General features: G+C 45.8%; 1 pseudogene; it reads left to right on the forward strand.

Moving 5' to 3' along the window:
• Window positions 1–1148: 1148 nt before the first annotated feature.
• The window catches only part of LOC116812256 (chromodomain Y-like protein), a 33116-nt pseudogene continuing 21018 nt past the window's right edge, over window positions 1149–13246 (forward strand).

Below are 13246 nucleotides of genomic sequence, written 5' to 3' on the forward strand. Positions count from 1 at the left end.
AATGTATTACAACCATTCACAGATGATTTTGAGCTCTCATATGCCCTTCTATTTTTTATCTTATTTTTTATTTTAAGACGGAGTCTCTCTCTGTCGCCCAGGCTGGAGTATAGTGGTGCAATCTCAGTTCACGGCAACCTCCACCTCCCAGGTTCAAGCAATTCCCATGCCTCAGCCTCCCAAGGAGCTGGGATTACAGGCACGTGCCACCACGCCCAGCAAATTTTTTGTATTTTAGTGGAGACAGGGTTTCCCCATGTTGCCTAAGTTGGTCTCGAACTCCTGAGCTCAGACAATCCACCCACCTCAGCTTCCCAAAGTGCTAGGATTACAGGTGTGAGCCACTGCACCCAGCCTCTTTTTAATAAAATTCAATGAAACTTAATATTTACTGTGTTCCTGCTGTGCCAAGCTTGGTGCTGGGTTATGGAAGTTGGGGTCAGGCATAAAGATGAACCAACAAACATCTGTCCTGGAAGAACTTTTTAAATTTGTTTTTCTCTCTGCTGAATTCATTCATTAAATGAAATCAATGAATTTTGTTCATTAAGCAAATAAGGCTGGGCATGGTGGCTCACACCTATAATCCCAGTGCTTTGGGAGGCCAAGGTGGGAGGACCACTTGAAGCCAGGAGTTTGAGACGAGCCTGGGCAACATAGTAAGGCCCCCATCTCTACAAAAATAAAAATAAAATAAGAAAATTAGGCCAGGCAAGGTGGCTCACGCCTGTAATCCCAGTACTTCGGGAGGCTGAGGTGGGCAGATCACCTGAGGTCAGGAGTTCAAGACCAGCCTGGCCAACATGGTGAAACCCACCTCTATTAAAAATACAAAAATTAGGCTGGGGGCAGTGGCTCACACCTGTAACCCCAACACTTTGGGAGGCTGAGGCAGGCGGATCACCTGAGGTCAGGAGTTCAAGACCAGCCTGGCCAACATGGTGAAAACCCATCTTTACTAAAAATACGAAAATTAGCTGGGCGTGGGCACCTGTAGTCTCAGCTACTCGGGAGGCTGCCGCATGAGAATCGCTTGAACCTGAGAGGCAGAGGTTGCAGTGAGCCGAGATCACACCACTGCACTCCAGGCTGGGAGACAGAGCAAGACCCTGTCTCAAAAAAAAAGAAAATTATCTGGGATGGTGGACATGCCTGTGGTCCAGTATCAGAAGGTGAGTGGAGTTCTTGAGCCAGATTGAGGAAACACACGACAAAACCATCAGCACCCAGAATTCATCCTATCGGCTCTATCTGCTTTTTAGGGAAGGGCCCTATATTTGGCCTCAAGCTTCCCAACAGCCTATGTAAAAAGGGAATCATGATCACCTGTGTGTCCACAATATTTAAAAAACAAACAAACAAACAAAAAAACCAGAACAAGCATTTGAGAACAAATTCTGCTCTTCGTCCTGAGAGAATGTTCTCTCCTTTTTCTCTAACATGGACGTCTCCATGGTGTGGAGTTAACTGTGTAGCCAGAACGCAAACAAGAAACAAAGTTCAGTACCTGTGAATACAAACCCACGGGTGCAAGGGTAATGTGCGCGCAAACAGATAGGAAAGCAGTGCAAAGAGGCCTCGGGAGACCTTGCGGAAAAGGCCCTGAGGGTTGGGTGAGATTTCCAAGGAGAGAAAAAGAACGACGCTCCAAGCAGAGGGCACAGCCTGGAAAAGACATGCAGTTAGAAGGAAACAAAACATCTTTTGATACAGGCACGTTGCTGGGGTGGCTGGAGTATAGGTCTCATGGGAGCAAGTAAAGGAAGATAGGTTGAAAAAGGCAGATTGGAAAATTTCCTGAAGGCAGGCTGAGGAGGTGAGGCGTTATTTCATGAGGTGTGTTCTGGATCAAGCAGGGAGGCATGGGAGGTTTATGATGGAAGCAGGGAACCCTGGGGTTGAGGTTATGGGGAGAGGAGGAGGTGGAAGACCAGACCTATGGCTGGGGAGTAGTAGTCTACAGATGCCAAGATGAAGTGGGGTGGCAGGCAGAGGAAACGAGGAGTATGCATGGAAGAGCTCTGGAGAGGGGGCATTGACAAGCTTTGGAAAAATGACTCAATCCCTGGCATGGAGCCTCAGCTTTGAATATAGGTGCTGGAGAAGTTTGCGGGATGTGGAATTACGTGTTGAAGATAGGGGAGAGGTATGACCAAAAAAAAAAAAAAAAAAAGGCTTTGTACTTTAGAACCTGAGCAGCCAGGAGGAGCCCAGTGCATTAACCAGAATAGGGAAGACAGATGCAGAATCCATCAGACGCATTGAGTCCGAAATGTTTTTGCCACATGCTGTTGGGGTCCAGATTGGTGGCTGCCTGAAGGGCGTTGACTGCGAAGGGACAGAAGAGGTGACGGAAATGTCTCACCTCTTGACTGGGATGGTGGGCAGACAAGTATGTAATATGTACCTTTGTCCAAACCCACCCAAGGGCACACCTAAGAGCTATGCATTTTATTGCACATAAATTATATACTTCCTTAAGTTGGGATTTTTTTAAAGGAAGATTCTAGCAGACAAAAGTAAAGAGATGTTGGCCTGCCCTAAAGTTCACACAAGCAAATAAATACAAAGGAACCCAACAAGAAGGGAGAATATACGGTGCAGAATAAACAAGGCGGGGCTGAGTCCTGGTTGAGGTTTGGAGAAAGCTTCTCACAGGCAGGGATACTTGAAATGGACCTTGAAGAATAAATATATTGGAAATAAAACTGCCAAAAAAAGCAGGAACTCTAATTTTCAGATGACTCATTGCATTAAAAGTTCAAACACATCCATTGCAATGCATTTTAAGGCATTACACAAATATACACAAGTATATTCCTATGAAAGAGACAGCATCCGGCTGTATGGAAGAATTTGGGCTTTGGAATGGGACAGTTCTTGGAGATTTAAAAAAATTTTAACAGTGAATTCTTTTGTTGTCATTATTATTATTTTGAGACAGGGTCTGCGTCTATTGTCCAGGCTGGAGTGTAGTGGCACGATCTTGGCTCACTGCAACCTCCACCTCTTGAGCTCAAGCCATCCTCCCATCTCAGCCTCCTGAGTAGTTGGGACTACAGGCATGCGCCACCATGCCTAGGTAATTTTTATAGAGACGGGGTTTCTCCATGTTGCCCAGGCTGGTCTCAAACTCCTGGGCTCAAGTGATCAACCCGCCTCAGCCTCTCAACGTGCTGGGATTATAGGCGTGTGCCATGGCATGCGGCCAGTTCTTGGGGATTGTTATTGGTTATGTTGCAATGGGCAAGTTCTGTGATCTTTCTGTGAGTACATACACTAATATCTGTATTATCTGGTAATATCCATATTATCTGGTAATATCCATATTATCTGGTATTTGTGAGAATTAGGTGAGTCAATGAACGCGAAGTTAAACTAAGTGTAAACTCATGATTTTATTACATAACAAGGGTGTATCTTTAGTATTAAAATGACTGCTAAAATAACACACTAAATGATACCCACACAGACATACGCTTTTTTTCAAATATTTCAGGTGTGAATGTTTTAAGGTTGGTTTTCTCAGCTATGAACCCCTGGGAAACTCCTAAATTTAATTTAGGACGCTCCATAGTGTCTTACATTAAAACTAAGCGTATTAAACATTTATCATGGCAATGTATATCTAAAACAGAAAACATTCTAACCATGTGTGTGGAGTGCGTGTGTACATCATGTGTGCTGTGGGTTTTTTCCCCTCTTCTGTTAAAAGAACACACATGGAGATCGTATGTCCTCGGTCATTGTGGGGGAGGAACATTGCATATTCCAGAGAAATCCTGTTCCCCTCTCTGGGTCTTGAGGGCAAGAAAAATCACAGATATGAGAATCTGTTGGTTTAAACCATTTCTTCCAAAAATGATTAAGCCCCTGATAAGTCTCACCAATAGCATGGCCAAGACTGATTTTTCCCCAACCTGATTTCTTGTATCAAGGAAGCCATCTTCTACTCTGTCCCTGGACCACTTAGCAACTCCAGTATCCAAATGATACTTCCAGGGGAACTTTCATCCTGCATCTATTGTATGTCTAGCGAGCTGTGCCTGACCCAGCTTATCAGAACAATCACTGGGAAATAGAAGTAAATGGTGAGAGAGTGATCCAAGTGATGAATGCTTCTTAAAATGATGATCTATTTAGAATAGCCAGGCCCAGCCTGGTGGCTCACGCCTATAATCCCAGCACTTTGGGAGGCCGATGTGGGAGGATCGCTTGAGGCCAGGAGTTCAAGAGCATAGTGAGACCTTGTCTCTACATAATACATATAGAATAGTCCACCTCCCCAGCTTCCAGAATCCTTGGGAAGACTGTGAGATTCCCACATTCATTGTGGGCAGGTATTGGTTTACTCTACTAAACATTATTTTAAAAGCTGATGGGTTGTTCTTATCTTTCTCTTGTTGTATGGGTGTGGGGGCAGAGAAGGTGGTATCTTCTTGTTTCTATATTGTCTATTAATGATTGTAATGACAAGAACCATCTGGTAAGTGGAAATTGCAAATGTGTCCAAGAGCTAGTGAGGGGACAGATCTACCTCAGTAAAGCAAAGGTCAAATTCAAATGGAAGATGAAACCTGAAAGTCTTATTTGAGGCAACATAAATAAATGGAATCAGAACTATTTCTGAGTCTGGGAAGTACGCTCTGCAGAGAGGAAAAGTATATGTCAGACTTTAACTATTTATCCCTACATACTGGGAGGCCGTCTGTAGAAGGAAGTATTATAGTAGGAAGTCATGATGTCTTCTACCAGAGACATCCTCAAAGTGTTGCTGCAATTCTCTAACTGTATTAGTCCATTCGCACATTGCTGTAAAGAAATACCCGAGCCTGGGTAATTTATAAGAAAAGATGTTTCATTGGCTTCACAGTTCTACAGCTGTATAAGACACATAGTGGCATCTGCTTCTAGGGAGGCCTCAGGGAGTTTCCAATCACGGTGGAAGGCAAAGGAGGAGCAGGCACGTCATGGCAGAAGCAGGAGCAAGAGAGAGAGAGATAGAGGAGGTGCTACATACTTTTAAATGACCAGATCGCATGAGAACTCACTCCTATTGCGAGGACAGTACCAAGAGGGATGGTGCTAAGCCATTCATGAGAAATCTGCCCCCATGATCCAATCACCTCCCACCAGGCCCCACCTCCAACATTGAGGATTACATTCCAATGTGAGATTTGGGCGGGGACACACATCCAAACTGTATCACCAAACTTGGGTTTGAAACTTTCAGCATCTTAAGCTGGAGATAACCTTTCAATATTCTTTATCTATTTCAGATCTACCATGCAGGGACTACCCAGCACTCATCATTCAACTCCTCTTACCAGCTCCTCAGTCCTCACCCTCACTCATGCAGCAGTGTAGTACAGGACTCCACTGGGTTAGAGGGCAGCCCATTGCAGTGCAAGCTCAAGCTGCACTATTTAGTACTGCATGCCATCTCCAGTACTAAAGAAAGGCTGTGTATTCATTATTAGTTGCTGCATGATAAATCGTTCTGAAATTTAGTCGCTTTTCTTTAACTATTATTTTAGGTTTAGGGGCACATGTGCAGGTTAGTTATACAGGCAAACTCATGTCACGGGAGTTTATTGTACAGATTATTTCATCACCCAAGTACTAAGCCTAGTACCCAATAGTTAGTTTTTCTGCTCCTCTCCCTCCTCCTACCCCCCACCCTCAGGTAGACCCCAGTGTCTGTTGTTCCCTTCTTTATGTTCATGAGTTCTCATCATTTAGCTCCCTCTTATAAGTGAGAACATGCAGTATTTGGTTTTACGTTCCTGCATTAGTCTGCTCAGGATAATGGCCTCCAGCTCCATCCATGTTCCTGCAAAAGACATGATCTCATTCTTTTTTTATGGCTGCATAGTATTCCATGGTGTACATGTACCACATTTTCTAATGTGGACATTTAGATTAATTCCACGTCTTTGCTATTGTGAATAATGCTGCAGTGAACATTCACATCCATGTGTCCTTATGGTAGAATGATTCATATTCCTGAGTATATACCCAGTAATGGGATTGCTGGGTGGAATGGTAGTTCTGTTTTTAGCTCTTTGAGGAATCGCCATACTGCTTTCCACAATGGTTGAACTAATTTACATTCCCACCAACAGTGTATAAGTGTTCCCTTTTCTCCACAACCTCGCCAGCATCTGTTACTTTTTGACTTTGTAGTAATAGCCATTTTGACTGGTATGAGATGGTATCTCCTTGTGGTTTCGACTTGCATTTCTCTAATGATCAGTGATACTGAACTTTTTTTTATATGCTTTTTGGTCACATGTATGTCTTCTTTTGAAAAGTGTCTATGTCCTTTGCACACTTTTTAATGGGGTTGTTTTTCTCTTGTAAATATGTTTAAGTTCCTTAATAGATGCTGGATATCAGACCTTTGTCAGATGCATGGTTTGCAAATATTTTCTCCCATTCTGTAGGTTGTCTGTTTATTCTGTTGATGGTTTCTTTTGCTGTGCAGAAGCTCTTATAATTATATCCCATTTGTCAATGTTTACTTTTGTTGCAATGCTTTTGGCATCTTTGTCAAGAAATTTTTGCCCAAATTTACCAAATCAGGTGGCTTAAAACAACCATAATCATGTATTCCATCTCACATTTCTTTGGGTCAGGAATCCAGACAGAGCACAGAATGGATGACATTCTTGATTAATGATATCTGGCACTTCAACTGGAAGACTAAATGGGGACTGGAAACATCTGAGGACGATGTGCTGGAGGATCCAGGGCTGGTAAGCTGGTATTGGCTGTTGGAGGGAGGCCTCTGTTCCTGTGGGCCCCTCTGTAGGACTGCTTGGGCATCCTCACAACGAGCTGGCTGGTTCTCCCAGATGAGTGATACAAGACACCAAAAAGGAACCTGAAATGCCTGTGATGGCCTCAGAAGTCACCCACCATCATGTTCTTAATATTTTATTGGTCACAAAGGTCAACCATATTCAACATGGGAGGAGACTATGCAAGAATGTTGTCTTAGTCTGCTCAGGCTGCCATAACAAAATACCATACAACTGGATGGCTTATAGCTCACAGTGCTGGGGGCTGGGAAGTCCAAGATCAAGATGTCAGCCAATTCATTTCCTGGTGAGGGCTCTCCTCCTGGTTTGCAGAGGGCTACCTTCTTACAGAATTCTCACATGACACAGATAAAGGAGAGAGGGCTGCTCTCTTCTTCTTCTCATAAGAGCATTAATCCTGTCAGAGGGCTCTACCCTCATGAACTCATCTATCCTTTATTATTTCCCAAAGCCTCACCTTCAAATACCATCACGTTGTGGATTAGGGGTTCAACATATGAATGTAAGGGGCAATCAAACTTTTAGTCCATAGCAGATGTGAATACAGGAAGTGAGGATCATTGGAGACTATCTTGAACACTTGCTACCATAGGCAACAAAACACAGCAAGGAGTCTTTTGGCATAGTGGTATGGCATGGCAGGTATAGTACAGTATACTACAGTACAGCGTAGTACTGTGTAACATAACGCTGTCAAACCACATCATTTGGGTTCACGTCCAAGCCACTCATTTAGTCCGCAGCCTAAAGCAAATTGCTCAATCCTTTTGTGTGCCCCAGTTTCAACATATTTAAAATGTAGTAGATTAGATCATTGTTAGGCAAGTACTCATTCCTGACATCACTTCCTCCCAACCTTCGTGGAAGGAGTATACTTACCCACTCCATCCGTGCTGGCTTGACACTGTAACTTGCTTCGAACTCATGTTGGGCAGAGTGTACATCCCCATCTCTTTATTTGAGGCTCAGCAATGTGCCTCACTATGGCCAATATGAGAAGATGAGACACAAGTGGAAGCTTGAAACAAATTGTGCAGTTTTGCTTTCTCTCTTGAACGTCTCCCATGACTATGGGAAACAGCTGCAGTTTGCTTGCTAGTTTAAGGAGAAAGAGATGCCTGGAGCAAACCTGAATCCAGTGTGCAGCTTGGAGCTATGTGCAGATAAGCTCAGACTAAATCTTGCTGGCTCTCAGCCAAGCTGTGGCCACATTGGGGAGATTAAATGATTGCTGTGTTCAGCCATAGAAATTGTTTGGGGATGCTTGTTATATGGCATTATTGAGGCGCTAGCTGACTGACATAGATATCAATGATAGAACCTATTTCATAGGGTTGTGAGGATTGCGTGAGATAATGTATATAGCACATTTAAAGCACCGTCTGGTGCTGGAGCTTGTTCACAGAGCCTTTGAACTTCCTCTCAGAATATGCAGTTGCCCCTCCAGCCTCCTCTGCAGGGCTGCTTTCCCTGGCCCACGCACTCCACAATGTTCCGGACTTCCTTGTCCTTCACTGTACTCAGCTTCATCCTCTCATGCCTTTCCACACCTTTCCAGGTGTTAAGTAGCTGATCTAATTCATCCATGTTAGCACAATAGTGGGAAAATGCTACCTCCACCTTACCGCCTCTGCCCTTCCTGGAAACAAGTGGTTTGTTATTTTTGTTTGTTTGTTTTAAACATTTATTGGAGTCAAAGGCTCCTTTTGTCTCATCCTGGGGAATGAGTCATGATGAACAATTCAGACAAGGGATGAGGGGATGGGCAGGCTGTTATAAGCTGGGTAGCAGAGGAAGGCTTCTGTGAACGGGAGAACCATTTCTCTGAAAAACCCGGTAGAGCTTTGAGGGAACCCAGACCTTCAGAGCATGCAGGGCTCATTCAAATCACCCACAGCCCAGCTCTCCACCTGTGCTCAGGGCCAAGCCCATCACTCCCTGCGCATGCAGGTGGCCATTGGTGAGAACACTAACTGATACCCCAAACCTCACCCGAGGAGCCGCGGAAAACTCTTATAAAGGGGTCAGGGAAATGGAAGATTCTGCACTGGCCTGAGCTACTGGAACCTCCAACCTCGTGACCAGAGGAGGCAGCAGGGGTAGGACCCCTCAGGTATGGCTAGGATGGAGACCAGCCAGGACAGGATTTCTCACCCTTGGCACTGCAGACACTGGGGGCCAGCTTACTATTTACTGTGAGGGCTGTCCTGTGCATGTGGGATGTTAAGCAGCATCCTTGACTCCATTCTCTATATGCCAGTAGTACTTTCCCTACTCCCCACAGCTGTGACAATCAGTGATGTCTACAGATATTGTCGAGTATCCTCTGAGGGACGAGGGCCAAAATACCCCCCAGTTGAGACCCGCTGACCTAGAGGCATGGAGCCAGAACTGAGATCACAACTATTCTGTCAACAAACACTTCCTAAGCACCTATCATTTGCTAAGCCCTGTGCTAGAATCTGAGAGTACAGGGATGACTAAGGGAAAAAGACCTGTAAATAATGAATAGTAATATCACATGGTTACTCTCCCATAATCAAGTGGGAGGCGGGCAAGGATTCAATCTGCTTGGGACAGAAAGAGTCAGGAACCACAGCCAGAGTGGGCACAGACGCCCTAACATGCTTCCCTTCATACCCTCCTCTGGCAGCACTGCACACTGGGGAATGCCTGCTCCCTCCTCCTCCTCTACAGCAATTTATGCATAATCAGAGCCCCTCACTTCAGAAGATCCCAGATATACGGTCAAGTAATCCTGTGTGGGGCATGAGATCTGTGCGCCAGTTTTTGAATCACTGCTGGAAGTGCTCCTCCTGCTCTAGGATTTCAGGTCTACTGATGCCTTTAAAAACATGACTTTGGGGCCAGGCACAGTGGCTCACACCTGTAATCCCAGCGCTTTGGGAGGCCTAGGTGGGCAGATCACCTGAGGTCAGGAGTTCAAGACCAGCCTGGCCAACATGATGAAATCCCATCTCTAGTAAAAATACAAAAAAAAAAAAAAAAGAAAGAAAGAAAAAAAAAAAAGAAAGAAAATTAGCCACGTGTGGCGGTGGGTGCCTGCAATCCCAGCTACTCAGGAGGCTGAGGCAGGAAGATCCCTTGAACCCGGGAGTGGGAGGTTGCAGTGAGCCGAGATCACGCTACTGCACTCCAGCCTGGGCTACAGAGTGAGTTCTGTCTCAAAAAAAATAAAATAAAAATAAATAAAAATAAAAACATGATTTTGTCTAATTTGTCCATTTTGTTCTAGTTGTAGAAGCAGTGGCCTGCCCCTAATCCAAAGCAGAAATCAATGTTTTTTCCATCTCCCCGGTTGCTTCTCACAGGCAACCAGTGCTGGGAAGCTCTGTTTAAGGAAATGCGTGGGCCAGGGGCTCTCCAAATGTGGCTCCCAGCCAGCAAGTCAGCCTCACTACAAACTTGTCAGAAATGCAAATTCCTAGGCCCCACCCCAGATCTACTGAATGAGAAGCACTAAAGGCTTTCAGCTGATTGTGATGCATGTTCAAGTTTTTCACTGGCAGCCGGGCGCGGTGGTTCACGCCTGTAATCCCAGCACTTTGGGAGGCTGAGGCGGGTGGGTCACGAGGTCAAGAGATTGAGACAATCCTGGCCAACGTGGTGAAACCCCGTCTCTAATAAAAATACAAAATTAGCTGGGCGCGGTGGCGGGCGCCTGTAGTCCCAGCTACTCGGGAGGCTGAGGCAGGAGAATCACTTGAACCCACGAGGCGGAGGTTGCAGTGAGCTGGAGATCTCGCCACTGCACTCCAGCCTGGTGACAGAGCAAGACTCCATCTCAAAAAAAAAAAAAAAAAAAGTTTTTGATTGGCTGCTAGAGGGGCTGCTCTCTGACTCTCTTCAGTTATCACAGGCTCTGCTCACCTCTGCTCTAAGCCCCAGCCTGCCTATGTTCAGTCCACTCACCCATGGCTCTTGACGGGCCTTGCTGAGTGCGAGTGCATGCATCCTTGGAAAGCTCTGGCCTCCCACGTGCGGCCGCCTCACTGTGATCTTGGCCCACTTCCCTCTCATAGCCCAGGTTCGATGTCTAGGCTCCCACTTGGTTTTCTATTTTGTACTCAAGTTCTGGACGTGGGGGTTGCCCCACCCAGACACTCTTGATGAGAACTTCCAGCATTGTCTCCCTGAGTCTGGATGGGTCCCAACCAAAGTCCAGGGCCACCAACACCCAGAGATGCTCAAACACCTTGGATGCTACTGAAGCTGGAGACATCTACACCCTTGCACACCTACATCGTGCTGCTTGCCTAACCCCCTGGGGGAGCAGCCCCGGAGTCTGTCTAAATCCAATCCCCTGACACAGTGCTGGGCCCAGTGCCCCCTCCCCCAGGCAGCCAGATGCCTGGGCAGGACCCAGTCATTACTCAGGCCAACCTGCCTCCCTCTTCAGCCCTCCCACTCTTCTGCTTAACGCAGAATTCATAAAGCAGCTTCCTGTGTATCCTTTAGAGAGTGCTCTCCTGCCACCCAGAAAAAAAAAAAATGAGGGTTGAAGGAATTTAAGCCAGTGGCAAGGATGGAAAAGAAAGATACAACAAGAGGAAAAGCAGATAAAATTAAGTGGGGAAGAGGTCAGGCCAAAAGAAAAAGGAGGCAGAGAGACGAGGGGAAAAAACTGAATTGCCACGGTAGAAAGGAAAGGAAGAGACATGTGGAGGGAATTATGCACGGATTGTATTTGAAAGTGAGAGGCTAGGAAAGCATAAATAAATGTATAGAGATTCAGCTGGAATTTTGGATTTCTACAAACCTTCCCACTAGTCTACGAGGAGAAAAAAGAAAAAGAGAATCAAGACAGAATTTAAACCGATAAACTCGTGTGGAAATTAGCATGTTCCCGTGGGTTCCAAGCATGGGAATTTGCCTTTTTGAGTTACTCCTACAATATTTGCCTGGCTTCTTAACCCGAGGAACAAAAGACCAAGGTTTTCAAAGGGGATCCTGGATGAATCCTAATGAGGCCAATTGTATTAGTCTGGTGTCCTGGTCGTAAACAATAGTACTCAACTCTAGCTAATCTAAACAGAAAATGAATTTATTCAGGAATAATTAGGAGTTCACAGAATCTCCAAGAGGATACATCAGACATAAAGGCAGCGAGGTCAGGAATGATGTGGCAACAACACAAAACAGCTCCAGCAAAGACCAGACTGAGGCCAAACCTGAAAATGACACCATAGCTTGACCTTGAACAAGAGAGTAGGGGTTGCCTAGTAGACACAAGAAAAAGAATGTTTTCCAGGTAAGGGATGGTGTTAACGTGTATCTCTGACCATCCTCCCCTCTTGCCTTAGCAGTGGTTCTCAACTTGGTTTGATTTTACCCCCAGGGGACATAAGGCAATGTCTGAAGACATTTTTCTTGTCATAACTGGGGGTGGGGTGATGCTCCTTGCATCTAGTGGGTGGAGGTCAAGGATGTGGCTACCCGCCCTGCAAGGAAGGTGCAGGATAGTGTCCCACAGCAAAGAAGTAACCGAACCAGAATGTCTGTAGTGCTATGGTGGAGAAACCCCACTCTGCAGTAATAAAACCTGCAATTTTTAGCTGAGTCCCTGGCCACCCAGAATCCGGATCACATTTCCCAGCCTCATTTGCAGCTACATGCATCTATATGAGTAAGCTCTCACCACTGGGATATGGACAGAAATGATGTGTGCAACTCAGAGGAAAGAAGCATGCCCTCCTGTCTTCATCGGTTCAGCTGCTCAAACTACTGTGGACTGCGGGGCTTAGACAACTGACATTTATTTCTCCCTATTCTGGAGGCTGGGAGGTCCAAAATCAAGGTGTCAGCAGGTCCAATGTCTGCGGAGGGCTGGCTTCTCGGTCCATAGACAGCTGTCTTCTCATTGTTTCCTTACTTGGTGGAGATGAGAGAGAGAAGCAGAAGCTCTCTGGTTTCTCCTCTCACAAGGGCACTAATCCCATCGTGAGGTCCACAACCTCATAACCTCATCACGTCCCAAAGGCTTCATCTGACACCATGCCATTGGAGGTTAGAGTTTCAACATATGAATTTGGGCATGACGCAAGCATGCAGTCCCTAACAGCTCCCCTTTCTCCTTTTCTCCTCTGGATTATGACCTTATGATTGGACACGGAATAGCGGTCTTAGACCACAAGTTGGACACTGCCGAACCAAGAAACAGCCACCAAGTAGAAAGAGCCTGGCTCACGGCTGGGTGCAGTGGCTCACGCCTGTAATCCCAGCACTTTGGGAGGCCGAGGCAGGCGGATCATGAGGTCAGGAGATTGATACCATCCTGGCTAACACGGTGAAACCCTGTCTCTACTAAAAATACAAAAAAATAAGCCGGGCGTGGTGGCGGGCACCTGTAGTCCCAGCTACTCAGGAGGCTGAAGCAGGAGAATGGCGTGAACCCGGGAGGC

Source organism: Hylobates moloch, unplaced genomic scaffold (assembly GCF_009828535.3).
Source record: "Hylobates moloch isolate HMO894 unplaced genomic scaffold, HMol_V3 SCAFFOLD_7, whole genome shotgun sequence".
Lineage (NCBI taxonomy): Eukaryota > Metazoa > Chordata > Mammalia > Primates > Hylobatidae > Hylobates > Hylobates moloch.